This window comes from Grampus griseus (assembly GCF_964374135.1).
Source record: "Grampus griseus genome assembly, chromosome: 7".
Lineage (NCBI taxonomy): Eukaryota > Metazoa > Chordata > Mammalia > Artiodactyla > Delphinidae > Grampus > Grampus griseus.
In genome coordinates, this window is record NC_139001.1 from 33,437,068 (window position 1) to 33,462,626 (window position 25,559).

Here is a 25,559-nt window from a genome sequence, read left to right on the forward strand (position 1 = left end):
GAAAATTACTGTAAAAAAACCTGCGGCCGAGTGTCCAGGAACACTGTACGGTTTAAAGCGAGTATTTGATTGCCTTGTTTTCCTTAGTTCTGCGACGCGTGGCCCTTCGGGATCCCACCTTCGTCGCAGAAGCAATGATTTTGATCCTTAGAATTTCCGTAGAAAATTTTTCATGCGTATTAGAAACCAAGGGCATTTGCTAATTAAAGAGTTTTCAAAACACAAAGAGTAGTTATCCTTGTTCTCGGGTAGCGTTTTCTGATTGGCGAGCGTCCTTTTGTTCCCGGTCAAATCTTCGCCCGGCTGAAGGCACTGGGCGCGGGCGCGCTCTCTCTGGTTACTCCCGGCGAGATCAGAAGTTACGGGGGCGGGGGCGGGGGCGGGGGGGCTGTTTCTCCTCTCTGGCTGGACTGCGAGGAATATCATGAATTCCTATGCAGGAAAGTGACATGTTGAGAAAGGAAAAATCTGCTTCTCTGTCACACACACACGCACACGCACAGCAATTCTATGTCTTAAAAAGTGTTAACTACTGACTGAGCCCTCACTCCTGCCAGCTCAGTTCCAGGCGCTAGAGCCCTGAGGGATTTCTGATCAGGATGCATGTTTGCAGAAGTTGCTGCCTCTGCTGCCCCCACTGAGCCTCTTCTCCAGCAAGAAAACACTGATCCTGAAATCGAAGACAATTAATTGGGTTCCCTTCTATGGGAGACTTTGGCTTCCTCTGTTTTTCTTTCTTTTCTATTACTGGTTTACGGGGAATCTGTCCTTCCACTTCACAGTTCTTTGTCCTTCTCCACTCTTGTTAATGGGTCTGGAGGGCTGAATCATTTAGGCCAAGGTAGGGTGTCAGACTGCTCCCATTCTCCGTCCGGCCCGCAACAGGAGTCCTCATCTTTTTCTTCCAAAGCATCAGTTTTCCCTTCACACCCAGGACTTTTTTTCTTTCTTTCTTTTGGAGTGTCTGCCTCAAGGTAATAGGAAGGATTAATAATATTTTCTTTTAAAATGTTTCATTGCCTCCTTGTGTTTTTTAAGGGCTCCTCATTTTCTTTCTAAATTATTATTCTTATCACCTAACCCTGGGGAGCCTTGATATTGATTGCCTTGAAAGATGTTGTTTAAAGACGGTGCTGCTTCTTTGCTTTGTCATTTAAAGTGTGTGTGGTGGGGGGTTGGAAATCCTTTTTTTCTCTCTGCGAGCTCCAGGATGGTCTCCTTTTCTAAATCAAATGTTCGTGCTTATTCATCAGGCCACTGATCTAAGTCATCTTTGCTTATTGAGGGAGAAATTACAAGCACTGTCATCTAATAAAATGAAAACTGACAGGATAAAATACTGTCTTAAATACCACTAAAACCAGTTTAGTTATGAGCTTCTTCTCCTCATATTATAGCCCCAGACAACACCCTGATGAGGTAATAGGAATCATTGTTGAAAAAGAGGGGAAAAAAAGAGAGTCCTTAAAAAATTCGAGGGACAGGGGCTTCCCTGGTGGCGCAGTGGTTAAGAATCCGCCTGCCAATGCAGGGGACACGGGTTCGAGCCCTTGTCCGGGAAGATCCCACATGCCGCGGAGCAACTAAGCCCGTGCGCCACAACTTCTGAGCCTGCGCTCTAGAGCCCGTGAGCCACAACTACTGAAGCCCACGCGCCTAGAGCCCGTGCTCCGCAGCAAGAGAAGCCACCGCAATGAGAAGCCCTGGCTCAGCAATGAAGAGTAGCCCCCGCTCTCTGCAACTAGAGAAAGCCCGCATGCAGCAACAAAGACCCAACTCAGCCAAAAATAAATAAAATAAATCTTTAAAAAAAAAATACGAGGGACAAATGATATATTTTTAAAACAATCTACATGTAAAGTGAAGAAAACCCAGCCCTATTTATCTAGATGAAATGTATCACAGATGGGAGTCCTCTTTCTCTGACCCAGGCAGACAAGTGCAAAAAACAGAGAAGCAAAGCCAATTTTGTGAAGAGTGTAGTGTTTTTTAGGATGATTTTTAAAAAACCACTCCAAAATTATTCTGAAAAATAAGAATTTGCTGTTTGTGAGAGGGGTGTGGTAGCTTTCTATGCCTTGCCTGATATAGAATGCTGATTTCAAGGAGCTAAGTAATAAAAGGGAGTAGTTCAGAAAAGTAAGCTCATAGTGTAGGGGCCTAAATAGTCTGTTTTAGGCTCTATGATAAATGTAGTAACATTGGTTCACATCTGTTCAGAATCAATTTAATTGTCTTTTCCAAGTAACAACTTCCACACCCAACTCCCAAAGCCATTAACTGGTATCTTCTTTGGAGAGCTAAGGGTGGAAAGTTTTGTAACCGTCTGCTGCAAAACTTCCAATTGTCCCTGCCCTTTAAAACAACAAAGGCTTTTATTTCTTCACATCATAGTCATATGGTTCCATAGAAAAGTGATGCTATTCATTGGCTTCAATTATTTAAATGTTACTTATCTTGGCCAAGTCCCAGGTTTATCTAGTTGAATTACATTCTGATATCAGGCCAGATTTGAAAATGGCCACCTTCGTGGTGCCACAATCCCGTGGTTGTAGTGAAACTCCAGCTGCAAGAATTACTAATGCAAGACCCAAAGGGGCAGCTTTTAGCATATACTTTCCTTTCTGGCCTCTCTTTTACCAGACAATTTGTGACTTTATAACATTGAGGACTTGGAATTTCCAATTGCAGGTTGCCATTAACTTCTTTTCATTTTAGTTCGGGGTGTTGGATCATTCAAAAAATGGGAACATTTTTATCCCTAAGTGTTATGAAAGTTAGAGATGTCTAGATTGAATGAGAGGAGTTAGAGGAGGGCCATGCTGATGTCCTGTTGGGTATGCTAGGCCCTCCCACGTAGGGGTGGCTTGTGTGGTAGAGCCAGTGGTTGAGTCTATTTGACCGTTTTCCTGGTTGGCTGAGGACTGTATTAGTTATCTGTAGCTGTATGACAGATTACCCCCCAACACAGCAGGTTCAAACAGCAAATATTTAATATCTCATAGTTTCTGTGTGTTAGCAATCTGGGTGTGCTTAGCTTGGTCTTCTAGCTTGGGGTCTCCCACAAGACAGCAATCAGGGTGTTGGTCAGGGCTGCAGTTACCTCAAGGCTCGATTGGAGGAGGATCCATTTCCAAGCTCATGACGTAGCTTTTGGCAGGCCACAGGTTCTTGCTAGCTGTTGGCCAGAGACATCTGTTCCTTGCTATGTGCAGCTCTCATGAGGCCACTTATAGCATGGCACCTTGCTCCTGAGAGATAGAAGTCATGGTCTTTTTGTAATCTAATTTGGAAGTGACATGCTGTCACTTTTGCCTTACTTTATTCCTTAGAAGCAAGAAACTAAGTCTACCCACAGTCAAGGGGCAGCAGGGTTACTCTAGAGTGTGAAAACCCATTGAAGGGTGAGCCCCTGTACAGGTGGTTCACCACAAGGGTTACTTATTCCTTCCCAAAGTATTATGGAGATAAGGCCTCAGAGAGACACAACTCTTGGGTCTCTGCCCTTGCAGTGTCCAGAGAAAGGGTCACAAATAACCCATGTTGCTTGGTTATAATGCCAGTTGCATCTACTGGAGTCAGAACAAAACCCTAACTCTCTCTGGCCAACTGTCTTTTTCAAACACATGTCATTGGACTACAGGGAGAAAGAATGTGGGAAAGTTGATTAACACAAGACCATCAGCAACCCAGGGGAAAAACCTCCAAGTGCAGAAGGGAGCCGTTCCTGGGAGTCAGATTTGTACTCAAAGGACCAAGCATTTGGACCAAGTCTTTGACTATTGGCTATTTGGGTTATGAGGTAAAAGCATCATTGGTAATCACTACCCGTGGCTTTATGCCAGTCTGGACAATAATGATGTGTAGGAAGTGTGGCAGAGGTGTTAGTACAGGCTGGTTTAGTTCTGCTTTTCACCACTGATTTCCTGTCCTGCCTCAGGCAAGTCACTTAACATCTCTAGCTCTCCAGGGTGTTGTGGGAATTAATGAGATAATATTTACAAAATGCTTCGTGATCTGTGGGCAAAATATCATGAGGGCGGAATCCTGGTTTGGTTATATGGATGCAAATCATAGAGATAAATTAAAGACCAAGTTAGGTACATATTTTATGGTGTTGGCTCTTTGCTGAGGTTATGATTTTTTACAGTGGTATGCTGGTAAATGTTTAATAACTAGGTCTCCAGGAAATAAGCCCTGATCTATACACTTGCCAATTTCCATGGTGTGAATACTGATACCATGGCCGATTTCCAGCTGCATGATGTTACTGAACTTGGGGTTTGGAAAAGATGCACATAATCAGCTCTCACGAGCCCCTAAGGGCTGATTCTAGCGCACCACTGGATTTATAAGGACTTACTCTTTTCAGATGATTTAGAGCATCAAAAACAGTTATATTTTTAATAGAATGACTACCATTTATAAGGTACCAGGTGCTTTAGGTACATTAACTCTAATTTTATAACAATCCTTCAAGGTTCCAGGTATAAGCTCCTTTTTATAGTAGCAAAGCCAGGACTAAAACCTGATCTATATAACATTTTTCACTTCACACTGCACTGCTACTTGATGTCTTCATGGTAAATATCACTAATTTTGGTCCTTTTATATGTCGAATCAAAAGCCATTCTAAAATTTAGAGAAACCCCAGACTTTCTAGGCTTGGGCTATCAAGCCTAGATTGGTGATGACTCTCTGAATATTATATAGGTTTCAAACCCACTCGGTAATGACCACTATTTTTTTCTAATTTTCCAAGGAACAAGTTAATTCCCATTACTGAAACTGCACCAGTGAGTTCTAGATTAGGAAATGTGGGCGCTCTGCTACAGCCACTAGGGCAGATGGGAAATTTGACAGGGTACCAGGCCCTCCCCACCTTGGCAGGCCAGGACAGTCAGCAGAGAGCTAGGAAAAGCTGCAGGAAGAAGACTCAAAGTAGTAATAAAATCCCCCAGAACCTTCTAGAAGAAAGAACATGGGAGCTAGAGCAGTGGATCTCAAACCTGATCGGTCATCAGCATCACCTAAGGAGTTTTTTCAGAAGTTTGGGCCCCACCTCAGACATGTTGAGTCAGAATCTCTGGCGTTGGACTTGGAGATTTAATTTTTAAAAGCTGACCGGGTGATTCTTTTGAATTAGTCAGGTTTGAGAACTGCTGACCCAGACTCGTATTACAAAGCTGTATTGTGTCGCTGATGCCTCATAGAAGGTCTCTGGTCTTGCATAAAGTCCTCACTCTACTTGATAAGGTTTTGAACTGAAGGATGGAATAATGAGAACCATCAAGGAGGATGAGGGGTGTGTGCGTGTGTGTATGTGTAAGAGAGGATAAGAGAGAGAAAGGGGGGGTGTATGTGTAAGAGAGGATAAGAGAGAGAAAGGGGGGGTGGTTGGATGAACGTCTGGTTGCAGGGTGTAATGTTAGGTCTGAGACTTTCATTTATGAAGCTCAGTGAGTTCACAGTGGCTATTCTAAAAGGTAACAGCTGCTACTCCTACAGTTCATTCACAGCATTTCCTCACACTAATGTTGCCATCCTTGCCCCTGTACTCTATGCACCCTAACCCCAGATGATTGAGCCAGGAATAGGCAAGCATCTGACCCAGCCATGAGGTTGTCTGGCATCAGACCTCTGTCCAACATGTGTGCCCACTGGATATACAGTGGCCACCCAATCAGATCCTTTCATTGGGGGAGTCTGAGTGTAAAATACATTGACAAGAAAAGCTGAGAAACATTCAATGAGAAAGGAACAAGCCGAAACCAGGAAGGAGTAGAAGCCTAGGGGAAGCAAGAGCCATGATGTAGTGAGGTGAGTGGGGAGAGCAATTCGATGGTGGTAACAGGAGCGCGGATGGAAAGACAGGATAGTAAAGACCTCTCACGGTGGAATACTATGGGAGAAGGGGAGGAAGGAAGAGAGGATGGATGGAAGGAAGGAAAGGAGAAAGGGAAAAAGGAAGGAAGGAAGGAAAGGAGGGAAGGAGGGAATAAAGGATGGATGGAAGAGGAGAAGGAACACCTGTTTTAAAAGAAGACGAGAAGACCACGTCACAAGAGCTGTTTCCTAGCTCCTTCCCTTGGAATCCTACTATCCCCATTAATGAAGTCACCTGCCTGCCTGTCTGCTCTAGCAACTAGAGAGAACCTCACTAACCATAGTGCTGGGGTCTGCAAAAGGGTGAAAACACAGGTCTCTTCTGGCTTTCTCCTGGGGCATGGGCCCACGGCTGTGGAAGGCTGACCTCCGAGGCTCAGCACCAGCCCAGGAGAGGCAACCATTCAGGGTTGACTAACAAGGCTGACTTGCAGTCACCTTCCTCTTGCTCAATGGCCTGGATAAAGCATTTGAGAAGATACTTCCTAGGACTGCAGTTGACACTGAGTTGACTCAATTGAATGATTGCAAAAGTGTTGCAAGATAGGAATTATCTATAAAGACCCAAGAGAACTCTTTCTTCTGAGCTGTTATAAGAAAGAGAAATAAATGCTCTAAAGCATATATAAAGTCCTTAGCAAGGTGCAGAGGCTGCACATTGCCCCTCAATATATGTTTCCCCCTTCTTTCATGGTAGTGGAGCCCCCAGTCTTTAGCCAGACATATGACCACTTGGAATAAAGACTCCATATAAAAGCCTTCTATGTGTTCATCCGTTAAGTTCTGGCCAGTGGAGCATCAGCTGTGTTGTTGTATTCAACACAAAGGGGGTAGATGTGCTGCCCGCCTCCCCCCGATGGCTGGAAGTCTGGAGGCTGCTGTGAACCATGAGGTAACCTTGGAAAAAAGAAAGAGGTAGGAGGCGCCTGGGTCCCTAGCACTGTGGTGCGCCATACCAGCCTGTCATGGACTCCCTCTGGATTTCTCCAATATGAGATAAAAGTAAACTTATGACTTGTTTAAGCAACATTATTTTAGGTTTTCTTATGCCTCTCAGCCAAGCCTAATCCTAATTTGTCTCATGGGGCTTGGCACATAATAGGTACTCATCGAATGTCAGTCTTCTTCACCATCTTTCTTTGAAGGTGCTATAGCTCTTATGATATGACTTCTATTCTCTCTTCTATTTTAGTGCCTACCTTATCCCACCTATTCATCTCAAAGGTCCCTGAGAATAGGAACTGTGTCTTATTTTTCTCCTTTGCCTTTCACAAGTTTCCATTTGTTGAATCAAATTGAACAATTCAGATGGAGTTCAGTGAAAAAAATTTAAAAACCTAAAAGTTACAGAAATACAGAATGGTGAAAGACTAGCTAAGGACAAGATCTGGGAATCAGGATAGACCACAAGCTAAATGTGGGTTGACTGTGAAATGTTTTAAATTGAACATACATTGGGATACATGAACCAAATTAAGTGGCATGAAGGAACCAGTAGGAAGAGTGACTAACCCGAATAAATTAAAAAGTGATCTTCTGTGGTACATATATACAATGGGATATTACTCAGCCGTGAAAGGGAATGAAATGGTGTCATTTGCAGAGATGTGGATGGACCTAGAGACTGTCATGTGGAGTGAAGAAAGTCAGAAGGAGGAAAACAGGTGTTGTATGGTATCGTTTATATGTGGAATCTGGAAGGATGGTACGAACTTATTGGCAAAGCAGAGGTATAGTCACAGATGCAGAGAACAAGCTTATGGTTGCCAAGGTGGGGAGAGGGGGTGGGACGAATTGGGAGATTAGGATTGACATAGATACCCTACTGTGTATGAAGTGGATAACTAATGAGGACCTGCTTTTTAGCACAGGGAACCCTACTCAATGATCTGTGGTGACCTAAATGGGAAGGAAATCTGAAAAAGAGTGGATTGTGTATACGTACGGCTGATTCACTTTGCTGTGCAGCAGAAACTTAACACAACGTTGTAAAGCAACTATACTCCACTAAAAATTAATTTTAAAAAAAGGTGATCCTCAAAGGGGAGGTGGGGGTAGTGGTGGAGAAATTTAATAATAAAAAAATCTACTTAAGGACTTCTGGTGGCGCAGTGGTTTAGAATCCGCCTGCCAATGCAGGGGACATGGGTTCGAGCCCTGGTCCGGGAAGATCCCACATGCCGCAGAGCAACTAAGCCCGTGCGCCACAACTACTGAGCCTGTGCTCTAGAGCCTGCGAGCCACAACTAGCGCTCTAGAGCCTGTGAGCCACAACTACTGAGCCCACATGCCTAGAGCCTGTGCTCCTCAACGAGAAGCCACCGCAATGAGAAACCCGCTCGCCACAACGAAGAGTAGCCCCCGCTCGCTGCAACTAGAGAAAGCCCGTGCGCGCAGCAAAAAATAAATAAATAAAGTCACTTTTAAAAATCTACTTAAGAAAAGAAAAGAAAAAAAAACTAGTTCCTGGGTCCTACCCAAGAGAATCTCCTTAAAATCTCACCATGTGCATCGAACGTGCAGCCAGGATCCCAAACAGCTGATGAGAAGACGAGGTGAAAATATTTGGTTGTTTCACTTGGAAAAATATAGGAAGTCATTTAACTGTCTTCCTGAGTAAGGGAAACTTGTTTTAAGATGGATGTGGTGCATTTCTTTCTCCAGAGGATCAAACAGAGGAAAGGCTTCAGTTACAGCTAAGGAAATGAGAAGAATTCTCGGGGTCTTGATCCAGCCACTAACCCCTTGGCCTTGGGTGAATCGGTTAACCTCTGTGGGCCTGTTTCTTCATCAGTAAGGCCAGGAAGCTGGGCTTTGTGATCTGTGATTGGCTTATTTGGGGGTTCCTCCCCTGGGCCAGGACTTCCCACAGTAGGGGCTTTGTCGAATGTTCTGTGGGAGTTACCCCCAAAGCTGAGCCAGTCTCTTCCCAGCTCCTGATGACTGGCCCGGAGCAACCCCTTCGCTGACCGTCTGTGCCCGACATGTGCCAAGAAGGCAAGCACACAGCCCCCTGAGAGCGTCCTCAAGGGCCACTTACCCATCGCTTTTCTTCTCGTTCACGTTTCCACTTAGTTCCTGCTCCCCCTCCCTGGCTCCCCCCTCCTATTGTAAAATAGTACTTTAAGCTCTAGAGCCAGGCTCTTCAAGTAAGGTGTAGACAAAGTGGTTTGACTCCGCTTGATTAAAAACGCTGTGAATGGGACAAAACACAAACCTCAAAACATTTGCCTTTCAAAGCTGGGGCGGGGGGAGAGAGAGAAACTGTTATGGGATCTCGAATTTGCCAGATGTCAGTTTAAAGGGGCCTAAAGAATTCCTAAGCCTTTGTTTACCAAATCCTCTCTCTGCTCTGTCAGAAACTCTCTGAAGCCGGGGCCTATGGCTACCTTGCAGGAGAGGCCACCAAAAGGCCGAAACTGGTTGGCAAGGGGCCAGGAGGGTGGGGGAAGGCATTTGAATTTTGTTTTTTCCTGTTAATTATCTGGGGCTGCCCTTCGAGAAATGGCTCACTTTGCATTGAGAAATTAACTCTTAATCTCCACAAATGAGGGCCATCAACCTATTTACTAAATAAACACAGATCCTTGCAGACCGGCTGCCCCTCTTTGTGATTTAATTTGACAATACCTTCACCTGCGGGAAGAGCTGAGGCGTGGCTGTGTCCGAGCAACCTGGCAGGGTCCCTAAAGGAAGGTGGCAGGTTGGAGAGAGGTGGTTAAGAGAGGGCGGAGGGAGCTTGGTTGAGACTAGAGAGGGCTTTGAGGTTTCTTTTTCATTTGCAAATCGGACTCTCTCCCTGGCTCGGGTCTTGCCTTCTGAATTCATGTGGGGCCTTCCGTTGTATGGTGTTAATTTTGGCTTTGAAAGTGTGAAGCTGGTAAAAGCAACTTTTATCAGGATGCTGGCTATCAGAAGTCTCTGGGAGGGGAACAGAGAAGCTCTTTATTTCTTAGCTAACTCTCTTATTCATATATTGAGGAATCCCTCCTTGCTTGTAATTCCCCTCCTCAGTCACCAGTTACTTTGATTTTAAGTAGTCACAGAAGTTTATTCAAGTCTTGGGTAGTTACACTGCAGTGGGATACCGCGCTAGGCACAGAGCGGTGCTCAATAAGTGATTGATTGATTGAATGAATGAGTAAGGCACATCTTAAGTTGAAATAAAATGCCATGGCCTTCATTTATTTTAAAAAATGTATATTTACAGATTACAGTGTGCTAGGCACTGCTGGGAATATAATGTGTCCCTGCCATCAAGGAATTAATAATTTTTTAAAAATTGAAGTATAGTTGATTTACAATGTTGTGTTAATTACTGCTATACAGCAAGGTGACTTAGTTATACATATATACATTCTTTTTTTTAATATTCTTTTCCATTAGGGTTTATTACAGGATATTGAGTATAGTTCCCTGTGCTATACAGTAAGACCTTGTTGTTATCCACTCCCTATATAATAGTTTGCATCTACTAACCCCAAACTCCCAATCCATCCCTCCCCCACAGAACCAAGTCTGTTGTCTATGTCTGTGAGTCCGTTTCTGTTTCGTAGATAAGTTCATTTGTGTCATATTTTAGATTCCATATATAAGTGATATCATATGGTATTTGTCTTTCTATTTCTGACTCACTTCACTTAGTATGATAATCTCTAGTTGCATCCATGTTGCTGCAAATGGCATTATTTTCTTTTATGGCCGAGTAGTATTCCATTGTATGTATTACCACATCTTCTTTATCCATTCATCTGTCGATGGACATTTAGGTTGTTTCCATGTCTTGGCTATTGTGAATAGTGCTGCTGTGAACATAAGGTGCATGTATCTTTTTGAATTATAGTTTTGTCTGGATATACATCCAGGGGTGGGATTGCTGGATCACATGGCAACTCTATTTTTAGCTTTTTGAGGAACCTCCATACTGTTTTCCATAGTGGCTACACCATCTTACATTCCCACCAACAGTGTAGGAGGGTTTGTCCCTTCTTCTCCACACCCTCTCCAGCATTTGTTATTTGTAAACTTTTTAATGATGGCCATTCTGACCAGTGTGAGGTGGTACCTCATTTGTGGTTCTGATTTGCATTTCTCTAATAATTAGAGATGTTGAGCATCATTTCATGTGCCTGTTGGCCATCTGTATGTCTTCTTTGGAGAAATGTCTATTTAGTTCTTAGGAATTGATAATCCTGATGAACAAATGAATCTGGTGATGACATTGAGTTTGTATCAAAATTATAAGGGGAGTTTGGCACTGGGCTAGGAGCCAGCACATCCTGCGATTAAAAAGGAGGGGCCGAGTTGGAGAATGGTTTGGGGATTTATTTTTCAGAAAGGACATCAGAGTTTAGTAATTCTTCCCTTTCATATTATAGATGAGAAAACTGAAGCCCAAGATGGTGGACTGAACTGTCCAAGGGATCACAGAATGATGGAACTAGTATTCACATTTTTGGTCCTGGGCCTGTACTTTAATCCAAGAGCTTTGCATGTAATGGCCTGACTTTATCTATCTATCTATCTATCTATCTATCTATCTATCTATCTATCTATCTATCTATCTATCATCTATCTATCTATCTATCTATCTATCTATCTATCTATCTATCTATCTATCTATCTATCTCTGCTTCCTGTTCTCCTCACACTGGAGATGACTTGTGTGAGCTCCAGAGTGAAAGATCAGAGGCGACTGGCTAAGTAAGGGGCCCCAGGTCGGCTTGTGCCGGGAGATGCACAGAGCGCTGGTGGCGTGGCAGCTCTGAGCTGAGCCCCTTCAGCTGTGCTTTGTCAGGGAGGCGCCGGAAGCGGGGCTGCAGAAACCACTGTGCGGCAGCCAGACCCGAGCCAGGGGAGGGCCTTGGGGCAGTTCCTGCTGGCTGTTTGAGCTGGGGAGGGGCTGTTGGCCTGTTCCTGTGGCCTCCAGCAGACTTGTGAAGAGCTGCTACCAAAACGGAGGAGTTTTGAAAACAGCCCAGGAGGCGGGAGAGGAAACATTTAGAGAAGAAATAAACAAAAGAGGCGACAGACTCCTCACTCTAGCAAAAGGGGCTTTGGTTTACCTGTGAAACTTCACTCCTCCTCTTCCCCTGGCCTAAAATTTATAAAGCTAGTCCACCGCTCCCAGAGATGACTCGTTATTTTTAAAGCCTTAGTTCTGAGGACCATATTGGTCCTGCTGTGTCTTAGCACCCAGGGTTGATGATACCCTGACTTAAATTTCAGTTGAACACGGTTAAGAGAAAGCCAGCTGACAGACTCTGGTGTCTGGTATTAGTCTTATCATTACTATTTTTATTAACAGCTAATGCTTATTGAGGGCTTACCATGGTCAGGCACTGCGCTAAACCCTTAACCAGCACTATCTCCTTGAATCTTTATCCTCACAGCAGCCCTTTGAGGTAGCAACTATTTATTGGACCCATTTTATAGATGGGGAAACCAAAGTAAAGAGAGGTCTAAAACCACACAGGTAGTGGGTAAAAGAACAGGACTTTGAACCCAGTTCTCGCTTTGAAGAAGAAAACTGGTGAGAAGGAAAGAAGTATAGGGAAGAAGTTGAGTCTGCTCCTAGGGGTGTGAACCACCTAAACACCTAAGTATGTCTGGCCTGGAGAAAGCCCCAGAGAGCAAACAGACAGGGTGAACATGTGTATTCTGTGGAAGCCTCCTTGAGGACGTGTTTCTGTCTTCCTCTTTTGTAGCCAGCTGTCCAAGAGGACATCACAAGACCAGGACATTCACGGGATGCTGGTTCACTGTGAGGTGTATAGGATGCTGGGCGTCCCCCAGGAGCCATATTACATTTTTCACTCTGCTAGGGGGAGTGTTAAAGTAGTTTTCCCATTAAATTTTTTTTTTTTTTTTTTCTTTGTGGCATGTGGGATCTTAGTTCCCTGACTAGGGATCGAACACGTGCCCCTGTATTGGAAGGCGGAGTCTTAACCACTGGACCCCCGGGGGAGTCCTTCCCATTATCTATTTTGAATGTTCTCATTTTGGGTATAGTGGGGACTCCTATCCTCTTTCTTTGGAGATGCAGTTTGAGAGTAATGTTGAGAGCAGAGGTTTTGTAGATTTAAATCCTTGTTCAGCAGCTTGTTGGTTATGTGGCTTTGGACAATCTGCTTAACTGCCCTGGGCCTCAGTTTCCTCATCTGTAAAATGGTGATAATACTAACACCTGCCACACAGGATTATGAAGATCAAATGCGATAATGCAATGAACTTAGTATTTAGCATGTTGTAAATGCTCAATAAAGGGTAATTATTATTGTTCTTTAATGGTTTTAAAGAGTTGAGGCAGATGGGGGCTAAAGTTTCTGGTTTCTCAGAAGGCCACCAGCATCCTCTATGCTCAGTTGAGCATGCAAATACCGTAGAAATGGCAGGGCCAAGGGAAAGTCATGTTTCCAATTGAGTGTTTCCAATGAATTAATAAGCTGAAGAGCTGGATATTTGAAAGTTGCGGCAGAGCACAGGAGCTACCGAAGAGAAAGCTTTCTCTTCCAAATCTGGATGCCTTCCACCCATAGAAAAAAGATATTTTGGGCATTGCATGTTTATTTCTACCCATGTCCTTTTTAGGCAGAGGGCTTTCAGAACCAAGAACTGTGCTAAGTACAAATGAAAGAAAAAAAGTTATTTTTCATTCCTAGGCAATATGTACATAGTTTATCAACATGATCACAATCTTTAGAGAAGCTAAACTTTTAATGGAAAACGGAGAGAAAATTTAAGTGGTATATTTTTTACCATGCTTTATATTATTGTCTTGTCCATTTCTGTTAGAATACAAACCAATTGAAAACGCCCTACAGAGCATTTTAAAATTTATAGAGCCTGTGGAACACTGCCCATTTTTGCAAATGGAAGGGTCAGAAACAGTTACTTGCTACCCGGCAAGCCGCAGGCAGGCACATCTGCATGTCGGCCATATTTGTATTTCCCAAGAAGCTTTGCACAAGGTGGGTGCTTAATAAATATTGGTTGAATAAATGAGTTGTTGTTTTCTACCTTTCTTTACCCTCCGCAATTCAATTTGTTGGCGTAAAAGAATTTTCCTCATCACAATTTCCGAAAGCTTAAACAGTAAGGTTTGTGTTACATATGTAGGTATGTAAAATAACAATTAATTACAAAATGCTGTTTTATGTTGTAGCTAGTGAAAAATGGTGGCCTCTCTTTTATGACTTCTATAAACCAGTAAGAACTTTGAGAACCCAAAGGCTTAGAACACTATCTTACTGTGTAAAGATTCTTTCGATAAACATTTAAAAGAGAGAAAGAAAGAAAAGAAACCCTCACAATTTCCCTGAAAGTCTAATGTGTTTTTATCTGCGTTTTTTAGAAAGGCTAAATAGCTTGCCCAAGATCATAGAGCGAGTAAGTTTTAGGGCAGGATATGAACCCAGGTAGTCTGGCTCAGGAACTGGAGGCACTGCCTGAGTACACAACCATGAAGTGTGTGTGTTGCTGACAATTGGGCAGCTCTGGCTGGAGAGATCTCACCCCTGCCTGAACTCCAGGGAGAGAGGGGTCTCTTTAAAGGGTTCCTGTTCCATTTTTCCGACAGCTTTAATTGTTAAAAAGTCCTTCATTCTATTGAACTGAAATCTGCCTCTCCAAGGCTTCCATTGATCTTCACAGTATAAATTTAATCCCTCTTCCACACAACTGCCCCTCAGATATGTGCGTGCCACCCTTCCCCCACACCTCCTCCTCCTCTGGACTGTTTGTGGGAACATTGGAAATAGGCCCTCTCAAGATTCCAGGCCCCCAAAGCGGCTGGGGCTGAGGGGAGGCTGGACAGGGCTTATGTAGGAGGCGGAATATTAAATCAGGTATTGTAAATAGCTCTTAGTCAATGTTTAGAATAGTGGGCAGGGAATTCCCTAGGAACCAGCTAAGGCTGGCTCATCATCCCTGAATTATATACTTCCCTGTAACACAGACATTGCCATAAGATGTAATTGGTCCTGAAAGTGGTGAGCACAGTGGAATAGCAATGACTCGAGCCCTCTGATTTGTAGCTGAGTCTCTATTCCAGCCTAGATGGGGTTCAGTGGGAAAGGGAACCAGACGCACAAAATTAGGGAGGATGAGACCAAAAAAAGACATCATAATGGGGCGGGGCCTGAATGGGGATGCAAAGTAGGTTCTGCAGCAGGAATGATTACGTGATGCCTGGTGGGTTTGAAATGGCAGTAAACCCTTGCTAAGTGCAAGGGATATATGAATACCCGGGCAAGAGAGCCAGAAATGCTGATTAAAAAAATTTCTGTCCCTTCCATTAATTACACTGTAGAAATATAAATGCCTATGTATGCTCTGGGGTAGGTATAGTATATAGTCTAAAGCAACTGGGGCCAGCTCCCCTGGGCCAGCTCGGTCCAGAGGAAGGAGAAGCACTTTTTGGCAGCCGAGTTTAGCTGTCTCCAACCCACACCCCCATCTGGCCTTAGGCTAGACTATGGTACCTGATGAATGGATGGCTTTTTCTTGTGTAATCACATGGCTGAATATCTCTAAATGGTCAGCAAAGATGTGATAGTACCAGAGCTTGGCAGAACCCCAATCCTGATCAGAACTGAGATCCTTTGAAGAGGCCGAAATGATAGCCAACTAAAAAGACACCTTCATTGTGTCCAAATGCATGTGGTCAATTCTTCCATCCAAAAGCATGTGTACTAGGTGCCGTGCTTGGCTCTACACGTAGAGTGATAAACAGGGCCAGCACAGTCCCTGCGTCATACCATTCAAGCTTCCTGGGTATCCAATGAGTACAAGGCTCTGTGCTAGCCTGAGTTGCTTTGCAGGCTGTTCCATCCTCCTTTTAGGGCTTTTGGGAAGAAGACATGGAGGATGAAAATCTTCTGCGCTGTTGGAATAATGATGTTTCTGGAAGCAAGAAGGCTGGACATTGGGACTGCCCAGCCTGGCTGTCTTCTCGGAGATGTGAGGTCTGCAGCCATGGAGAGCTCCTTGGAGGATGAATACTCACAGGATGCTCGTCAGCTTTTATGTCTGTCTTACTCTTGAAGACAAATTCCCCTTTGTCTAAATTTGGATATTGTTCTCTCTAATGGAGTGGAGTAAAAGTCTAGTCATGCCAGCTTCCCTTGGAATCTCAAGCCAAGCCTTTGAGCAGATAGGCATTCCTCATCCTCAGTCTCTCAGCATCTCCCGATGATTAACATAACATGCCACCAGACCATCAAGATAAGGATCCTAATCGCCACAATGGCTTCCCTTTCTTCCCTCAGCCCTTCTTTATTGCTCTGCACGTGAACGCTCACTTCCAGTGGGGAAGAGTTTATAAGCGTGGGGCTAGGCGAGCCCGTTCTGCTGGCAGCTCCCTGCAAGGCTTGTGCGAGGGCTCCAGGGACAGAGATGCATTTCCCTTTAATAAGCTTCTCACACTACATTAAAGATAAAAGGGGAAGGGAAATATTTATATTCTGACAAAGCAGCTCTTCCCTTCAGGCTCTTGTTTTATTTATTAACTTGCTCTGTCCCTCTCCCAGTCTTTCTCTCTGTTTCAGGGGCTAAGGCATTTCCTCTCCTTCTCCCCTTTAGTCATTAATGTTGCGGGTGAGTGACGGTGATGGAGGACTTTAGAATTGTTGTCAAAGAGATGAGGTTTGTATGTGGACGCCATTCCCAGGTGACACAAACAGCTGTTCCTCCGCCCTCCCGGGAGTGTTGCCCATTACCACCCGTATTATATAGCGCTTGGACGGCAGAATGCATCACGCTGGTTGTTATGTCCTTTGAAAGGAAGCCATCCAGCAAATTGTTCAGAGATACAGTAACCTGGACGCGTGACTGCAAACACCAGGGACTTCTCCGACCTTTGGTTTATTACACGTTTTCTTCTCTTACTGAGGTGATCCCTTAAGGATGCTTATTTCCTCCAGCTAATCTTTCCAAAGCCAATAAAACACAGGTATGCTGTTTTGAATTTCGATTCAACCCTTTTGCAATGATTATCATTAAAGTCTCAGACCACCTATTGTTCCAAAGCCCCGTGCTAGTTTGTTAAGGAGTTAATCCTCTGAACACCCCCCTCTCCCTCTGAGGAGAAGTTGCCTAGATTAGTAGTCAGGAGAGCAGGATGTGTGTGAGGGGCTATTTTAGGCTCTGCTCTGTTGGCCTGTGTAATACCTGGGAGTATTCATCCTGTTTTCCAAGTATAAGCTCTTTCATAGTTCAGTAATGACTTAAAAAAATGATACATAATCATCAATTAAAAATTCAAAGTACAAGGACAGCCAAAAATGACCTACCTACCTACTTGTGGACAAGCAATATAGGGTGATAGTTAAGAGCACAGACTTTGGGGCCTGAAGCCCTGGGTTTGACTCTTAGCTCTCCCAGTTACTACCTGTGCCACCATAGGAAGCATCCCTGTGCTTGTTTCCTCATCTGTAAAATTGGGGTGATGATAGTATCTACACTTTAGGAATCTTATGAGTATTAAATATGCAGATGCATTAAATCACTTAAGATAGTGCTTGACACATAGTGTAGTAAAGATAACATGTAACAAGAATTACCTATTGCTACTATTATCATCCGAAAATAATGCATAACACACAGTAAGTATATTCCAGACTACTCAGGTGAACTTGATGAACTTCAAATATTATTAGTTCCTGAATGACAAGATATATTCGTTCCTAAAAGATCAGTCCAAGGTTAAGAAAAAAAATTAGATGATGAAAATCAACTGTAAGTTTGGGTGGGTAGTTTTGATTGACTTCCCACCAGGTGATTAGATGTTTTAGTGCTCTCGTGCTTCTTCCCATCTCCCAATTTTTGGTGCTTCTATTATTATTATTTTTTTTTTTTTTGCGGTACGCGGGCCTCTCACTGTTGTGGCCTCTCCCGTTGCGGAGCACAGGCTCCGGACGCGCAGGCTCAGCGACCATGGCTCACGGGCCTAGCCGCTCCGCGGCATGTGGGATCTTCCCGGACCGGGGTGTGAACCTGTGTCCCCTGCATCGGCAGGCGGACTCTCAACCACTGTGCCACCAGGGAAGCCCTAGAGTGAACACTTTTAAATCTGCAGATTCAAATGTTCCTTGAGTTTGGAGAAATTTTTCTGTATCATGTCCTCAAATATTTTTCCAGTTATCTTTTTTGGGGTGGGGAGGAGGCTTCTCTTTCAGATATAGACACCAATTTATCCTCCATTTCTATTCCTTTCTTTATTGTTGCTTTAACCTTTATCTTGTCTCCCTGTTTTTAACTTTTACTACCTCAAGTGTTTCCCAGATGTATTTGTTTCATTTTGGGGGGAGGGGGTGGTCTCTTTTGTGCTTTTATTTTTCTTATTTATAGAAGGTGCTGTTATTTTAGTTCTTAATTGTTTCTTTAGCTGCTCAACCTCTCCTTTTATCTCATTCTTTAGCCGAGTTTTTTCCCAACTTTAAGCTCACTGTACGCCAGTCCATGAAGTTTACCCAAGAGGCAGCTCCCACCCTGACACTAGTAGTATAAAGAATAAAACAGAAAAAGTTAAATGGCAATCAAAACCCTCTATAAGCTCAAGATGAGTCATCAAGACATCGGAGGCTGTGGGTGTTCAGGAGTAGTTACTAAGAGTTGGTGGTTAGGATGTTCAAAGAACTGGGATAGAGGGCTGAGCAGCATTGCAGGGAAAGCTATGAGGGACAGGCGTGGTGCACAGTGAGCTCTCCAGTCTGAGAGGATGGGGCAGGAGGGGGCAGGTGGTGGACGGTGGGAATCGAAGTGTGGGCGTGAGCCACACTATGGAGGGTTCACCTAGCACAGTGGTCGGGTCCTCAGGCTTCAGAGTCATACAACCTGGGTAGACGTCTTCACTCTACTACCTGCTAGCTAGGTGACCTTAGGCAAGGCACTTGATCTCTCTGAGCCTCACTTTCCTCACCTGTAAAGTAGGAATAATAATATAAACGGTCTCGTAGCATTGTTAATGAAGATTGAGATAATTCATCTAAAGGCAAGGGGGTTAGCACATTGTCATAAATGCTCAGTAAATGGTGGCTATGATTGTGGAAGGCTTTGAGTCCCTAACTAGATTGTGAGGTCCTTGGGTTCCCAAGAGACTGTATGTCACTTCTTACTGCACGCCTAACACATGGTAGATGATCAATAAATGTATGATAATTTTATTGTATCAGTTAGGTTGTATATCACTGAAAGTAGCAAAAACCCTAATTCAAACTGGCTTAAGCTAGGGATTGGTGGACTAGGTCAGACCTAGGCTTCTGTCTGTTTTTGTACAGTCCGTGAGCTAAGAATGGCTTTTACGTTTTTAAATGTTTGGGAACAAAACAAAAGAAGAATATTAGGAGAAACCTGAAAATTATATGAAATTCGCTTTTCAATGTCTATAAATAAAGTTTTATGGGAACACAGACACAGTCATTCATTTATGAATTGTGTGTGGCAGGTATTGGCAAACTTTTTCTGTAAAGGGCAAGCGAGTAAATATTTGAGACTTTGGGAATGGTATGTCCTCTATCGTAACTATTCAACTCTGACATTGTAGTGTGAAAGCAGCCATAGGCAATAACCTTAGAAGAGGAGACCTAAGGACAGGAAACAGTGAAAAATCAGAAAGGCACCTAGACAGGAAGCCAGGTCTCCTGGGTTCTAGGCTTGACTCTCACCAACCAATGTTAGGATTTTGGTCAAGTCACTTAACTCCTCTGGGTCTGATCGTCTGCAAAACAAAAGGGTTGGACTAGATTTTGAAGACTTCTTTAACTCTGAAAGTTCTCTTTCTACTTTGGAATCCTAGTGTAATAACCTGAAGGTGTGTGTAGCAGGTAGACTACTTCAACTGCCAGCAAAAGAAACCAACTTCAATTCATTTAAGCACAAAAGATATTTATTGAGGATATGAAGGTAGGTCACAGAGCTAAAGGGAAAGCAGAAAACACAGGTTCGAAGAGGACAGGAGCCAGATCAGGTCCTGGGGTCCTGGCAGCAGGAACTAAGGAATCATCTCTTCAGAATACTGTAGTCACAGTTGAACTCTGATCATTCTGAAGAACATTCCAGACTGAAACTCTGATGTTATGTTTCTAGCCTAGCTTAGGTTTGTATAAAAGAACCACCATGATTGTCTCCTCTAAGGAGGGATTGTCCCTAAAGCCAAACGAAGGGGTATTCTATACTAGAAAAAGAGGGAATGGATACTGGGCAGAGGTCCATGATAGAGTGAAGGGCAGAGTTGTCTAAATGCTAAACATTGTAGCCTGAGGAGCCAACAAGTGATTCAAAGAAATCAAAATGGTAGCATGAGTCCTTTGCTCATTCTCTTAGCAAATACTTATTGAATTTGTGAATGGCGTTTTGGAGGACACCATAGAAATATAGTAATAACCTGTGAGACTGGTGAGAAAAGATGCTTGGATTTTACTCAAGATGATTTGGGAACAAAATTATATTCCCTTTTAATTTTAATCCCTAAAATATATCCAGGCATATGCAACTGCAGCTCATTATAGGAGAGATGTTAAGTAATTCTCTAATTGTATGTATTACACGGTAGGCACAGGATCCCGAGACAAGTGACTTACCTCACACGTCAAGGGGAAGAGCGAAAAGCAGGACTTGACTTCCCAACTTGAGTAACTGTTCTGAATACGCTGCCTAGCAACCATGGCCCCCATTCAGGAACTGCTACCATGTGAGGAGCCTTGGAGCCTGGCTCCCCCGCTAGACCCTGAACTTCTCAAGGGCAGAAACTACTGGGTCCTGTTCCTCTGTGATCCCCTGGGGCCTCTCGTGACACCGGACACGCAGAAGGCAGATACTCAATAAGCATCTGCCTTACAGCCTCCGTCGAGGTTGCTGAGCCTGTCTCTGCTTTGGATGCAGCCCTGAGCCGAAGAGTATTGAAAACAGCTCTGGCTGCTGTTAACAAAAGCTTGGTTGGGAGCACAGGAAGAAGGATTTATTTTAGAGCTGAAGGATTTCAGAGACTTTCCAACAGGAGGCTGAGCCGTAAGCTCGGCCGTGTCCGCGTTAGGTGGCTCATCCATCTCAACGTGTATAAAATTACTTGTGTCAAATAATGAAAAATTAGGACCTCATCAAGAAAACCCGAGTGTAGGGATCTCCGTTCAGCTCTCTCCTTTTCCGTGGGAAAAAGCTGGCCTGTGCCTCGAGCTTAGCTCAGAAGGAAATGTTTATAGAAAATTGTCCTCCATCTAGTACGTGTGCGCGTGTGTGCTCTTTGTTTGAGGAAACTCACTAACCAGCATGATTCACCTTCAGAGGCTCCTGTCTAGGCCTCTACCCAGCTGTCTTGAGTTCCACAGTGCCCTCGGCCTTGGCAGGTCCCTTCTCCAGGACCAGAGCTCAGCAGTACCAACCTCACAGCTGGATCTCAGAAGGGTGGATCTCTGAGGCCACAAAATCATGTATTAAATACAACTGCCTCTTCTTTTTCTGGTTAGTTACCTGAAAGGGGGGGGGCGGGTTGGTTACTCCTTTTTCTTTCTTTTCTCCCTGAGGCAGTGAGTCTGTTTCTCTAGGCCCAGATTGTGGGATGGCAGGAACTTCCAGCTTCAGGTTCACAACAACCTAGACTGTCTCCAATTATCAGAAGCCTGTTGAGAAATCCTCAAAGCTAAATTAACCTCGTTCACTGATGCTTCATAAATCGACGTCACTCTGCCCTGGGAGGAACAGAAGGGGGAGTGTTGGGAAATCAGAGGCTTTATAGATTGTCATATCTCCAAAAAGGTTGGTGCTCTTGGAGATTACTTGGGGCTGCTTCACCCCCACTTTTCTTACCTCTGTAAGAGGCAAAAATATGGTGTTGATTTGTTTAAAGAAAGATTTTTTTTTTCTGAATCTCAGCATCAACCAGCCCTTTACACTTGCTCCACTCTCCTTGTCTCATGTATCCATGTAACCCTGGTTATTTCACCCCCGCTTTGCCTTCACCCCATTTTCCATTTCCATTGTCATGTCCCATCCATCCCTCACCTTCTGTGTGTGACAGTGAATCTGAGGTATTTATTAATAAGGCCTATTTGGGCTGACTTCCTCCATGCCAGTTTCCCTGGCACCTCCAGTGGGTTACTTCAGAGAACCTTCTGATGGACCATCCTTAGCTACACCTCCCTTAAAATCCAAGAGATTCTCCAGAGATCCCAGCTCACTTCCTCAACTTCCTGGTTTTCTAATACTCGCTCAAAAACGAACTACAAGAAAATAATTTTACTTCTACTTCAGTTGGACTTCAGTTTTCTTCTTGTAGCCACAGAGACTTAGAATCACACAGATCTAGAATGGTGCTGAAGGGTGTTACAAGAAAGGTCCAGACAGAAGGGTGGCAGCAATATCAACAGTCTTCATGGTCCCTGATGGGCTGTCCAGATGCCACTCACACTTGCCCTCCGGAGACCGCTGTTTGGTTTACGGTGTGGATCTGTTCTGAGATAACACAGGATCACCTATTTTTTAGACAGATAGTTCCCACATTTTCCCCCACCTTTTCCCCTTTCTCTCTCCAGTAAGTTTCCAAATTTTTTAACGTGAAACCCATTTTAGACAGTGATTCAAACACCACGAACATCCAAAGAATGTTTAAAGTTTCCATTCATCAAGTGGCTTTGACTAAAGAGCAGAAGTTCAGGCAGGACACACCCAAGACTGTGGCTGGAATCTGCAACCAGAGCTGGGGGTTCAATGAACTCTTTAGCTGAGCGCTTCGGAGTGGGGTTTGAAATACGGGCCTGAGCGTTCTTCAGGGCGAAAGGTAAATGAAGGAGAAAGGAATAACAATAGAAAGGGCGTATTTGTAACTGATTCGAGCACAGGCTGATTTTCCTTTCTCTAGGCTGGATATTTCTTTCTCTGAAGTTGAGCCCACTGACACTCCATTGTCTGATGACTAACATTCTGTTTAATGGGAGATTTTGTTTAGGGTTTTTTCCTCTAGGAAAGTTGTGAGGGGGGTTGGAGAAAAGGGAAAAGTTTCAGCAGGGATGAACCTACAGAAGAGAGAGCTATGGAAAGCAGAGACATGCAGCACTTTTTTTTTTTTTTAATGGAATTATAGTTGATTTACAAAGTTGTGTTAGTTTCTGGTGTATAGCAAAATGATTCAGATATATATCAGATTCTTTTCCATTATAGGTTATTACAAGGTATTGAATATAGTTCCCTGGGCTATACAGTAGGATCTTGTTGTTTATCTATTTTATATATAGTAGTTTGTGTCTGCTAATCCCAAATTCCTAATTTATCCCTTCCCCACTTTCCCCTTTGGTAACTATGAGTTTGTTTTCTATGTCTGTGAGCAGAACTATTCTTTATGCTGTGGTTTTTTGGGTTTTTTTTTGCCGTACGCAGGCCCTCACTGTTGTGGCCTCTCCCGTTGCGGAGCACAGGCTCTGGACGCGCAGGCTCAGCGGCCATGGCTCACGGGCCCAGCCGCTCCGTGGCATGTGGGATCTTCCCGGACCGGGGCACGAACCCGTGTCCCCTGCATCGGCAGGCGGACCCTTAACCACTGCGCCACCAGGGAAGCCCTATGTTGTGTTTCGTTGATCAAATAAAAACCTTGCCAGAGCCTGATTCCAATTTATCTTTGTTACATCAGAAGATAATCAGCTTCTATGTTATAAGAGAAGGAAAAAGAAAACAAAACAAATCTTGTTCCAAGGTTTGGCAATGACTATGTTCCTTCAGTTCCACCGAATTGATGGCCACCAAATATCTCTGTGAAAACTCTTAAAAATCTTTTAAAAACTGAAATACAGTCGACTTACAATATCATGTTAGTTTCAGGTGTATAACATAGTGATTTGATATTTGCACACATCATGAAATGATCACTCTGATAAGTCTAGTAACCATATGTCCCCGTATAAAATTATTACAATATTATTGACCACATTCTCTATGCTGTAATCTCCGTGAAAACTCTTAACTGTAGTGTCCAGAGCCCTGCTTGTAGGCAGACCAGTGAGATTATTAAAACTCACCCAAGGGCTGCAGACAATTAAAATAATGATGTGCAGCTTCACAAATTGACATGAGTAACTTGGGTGATACCAAAAAGGAAAGGAGGATTTTGAGCCCTCTCCAGTAAATCAGCTTTAATGAGGATGTTCTTTGCTTTCCTGCCATCCTTTCTAGTTATAAAATAAAGCTACCAAGATCTGTTGATGTCATCCCGAATGATGATGCTGCCCCGAGACAGGATGGCCCTCTGTCTGAAAGTCACATTCCCCATCCTTATTACCCCTGTTCCTTTTGAATGGAAAAGGCCAGCTTGAATGAGATATTGCATGAAACATTTGCAATTTCCATTTGATCCTATAAGGAGGGAGGTTGGGGTGGGGGGGGGTGGATTAGGTTTGAGTTGTGAGAAAATTCAATGCTTTCTTCACGGCTCTCTCCTCCTGATCATGGGGTGGTATATCTTCCAACCCCTTGGGGAGACCAACTGATTAAACAAGGCTCATTCTGAGCTTGAATCAAACATGAGTTGAGGGCTGGAGAGGCCCCCAGCTGTTTGAAGAACCACCTGTTTGCAAAGAAACCTTAAAGAGTAAAAAGATTTTTTTGTGTGTGTTTTGGATAGAGATAGCTCAGGCAAGGCAACATCTTAAGGGAATAATCTGTAACAGAATTAAAAACAGGTGGATTGGACTTTCTTGAAAATATCCTTCATTAAAACAATTAGGGGGAAAGCCTTGGCATGATGCATTTCAGATTTGGTGCAAGTGAGACTGGAAACAGGGAGGTAATTCACTGAACCTGTGTACATATCAGTTAACTTTGATGTTATGGCCCATGCGTATACAATGCAGACATACTGTACATGTTACCAATAAAGCCATCCACTGGCTACTGTGTCTTAGCGATCTGCAAATAAATAAACTCCCTGTGTTTACACTTCTGTTTCTAAATCACTAGCTTGTTCTAAAGCACTACCACCACCACCACTGATAATAAAATCTCTGACTCTATCAATAATTATTTCTAAAAACAGAAGTTGAAAAACAAATTCTGTCTTATTATCTCACCTTTTAAATGTATATCATTTGACATGCTCACAGTTCCTAATAAGGAAAGTAAAGATTAGTTTATTAGGTTAGAAAAGGACATGTCAAGATTGGCCCACTCGGGACTTCCCTGGTGGCGCAGTGGTTAAGAATCCGCCTGCCAATGCAGGGGACACGTGTTCGAGCCCTGGTCTGGGAAGATCCCGCATGCCACGGAGCAACTAAGCCTGTGTGCCACAACTACTGAGCCTGCGCTCTAGAGCCCGTGAGCCACAACTATTGAGCCCGCATGCCACAACTATTGAAGCCTGCGTGCCTAGAGCCCGTGCTCCGCAACAAGAGAAGCCACTGCAATGAGAAGCCCATGCACAGCAATGAAGAGTAGCCCCCACTCACCGCAATTAAAGAAAGCCGGCGTGCAGCAACGAAGACCCAACACAGCCAAAAATAAATAAACTAATTGATTTTTAAAAATTGGCCATTACTATTTAAAAAAAAAAAAAGATTGGCCCACTCTACAAAAAAAATGTGACTCATTCTCAAGTTCACTAAGTAATCCAGGAATTTTCCCCTTAATTTTCCCTGTAATTTCAGAACAGAGCCTTGTATACAGGAGGTGCGTCTTACTTAACTGCATTGTCCTGA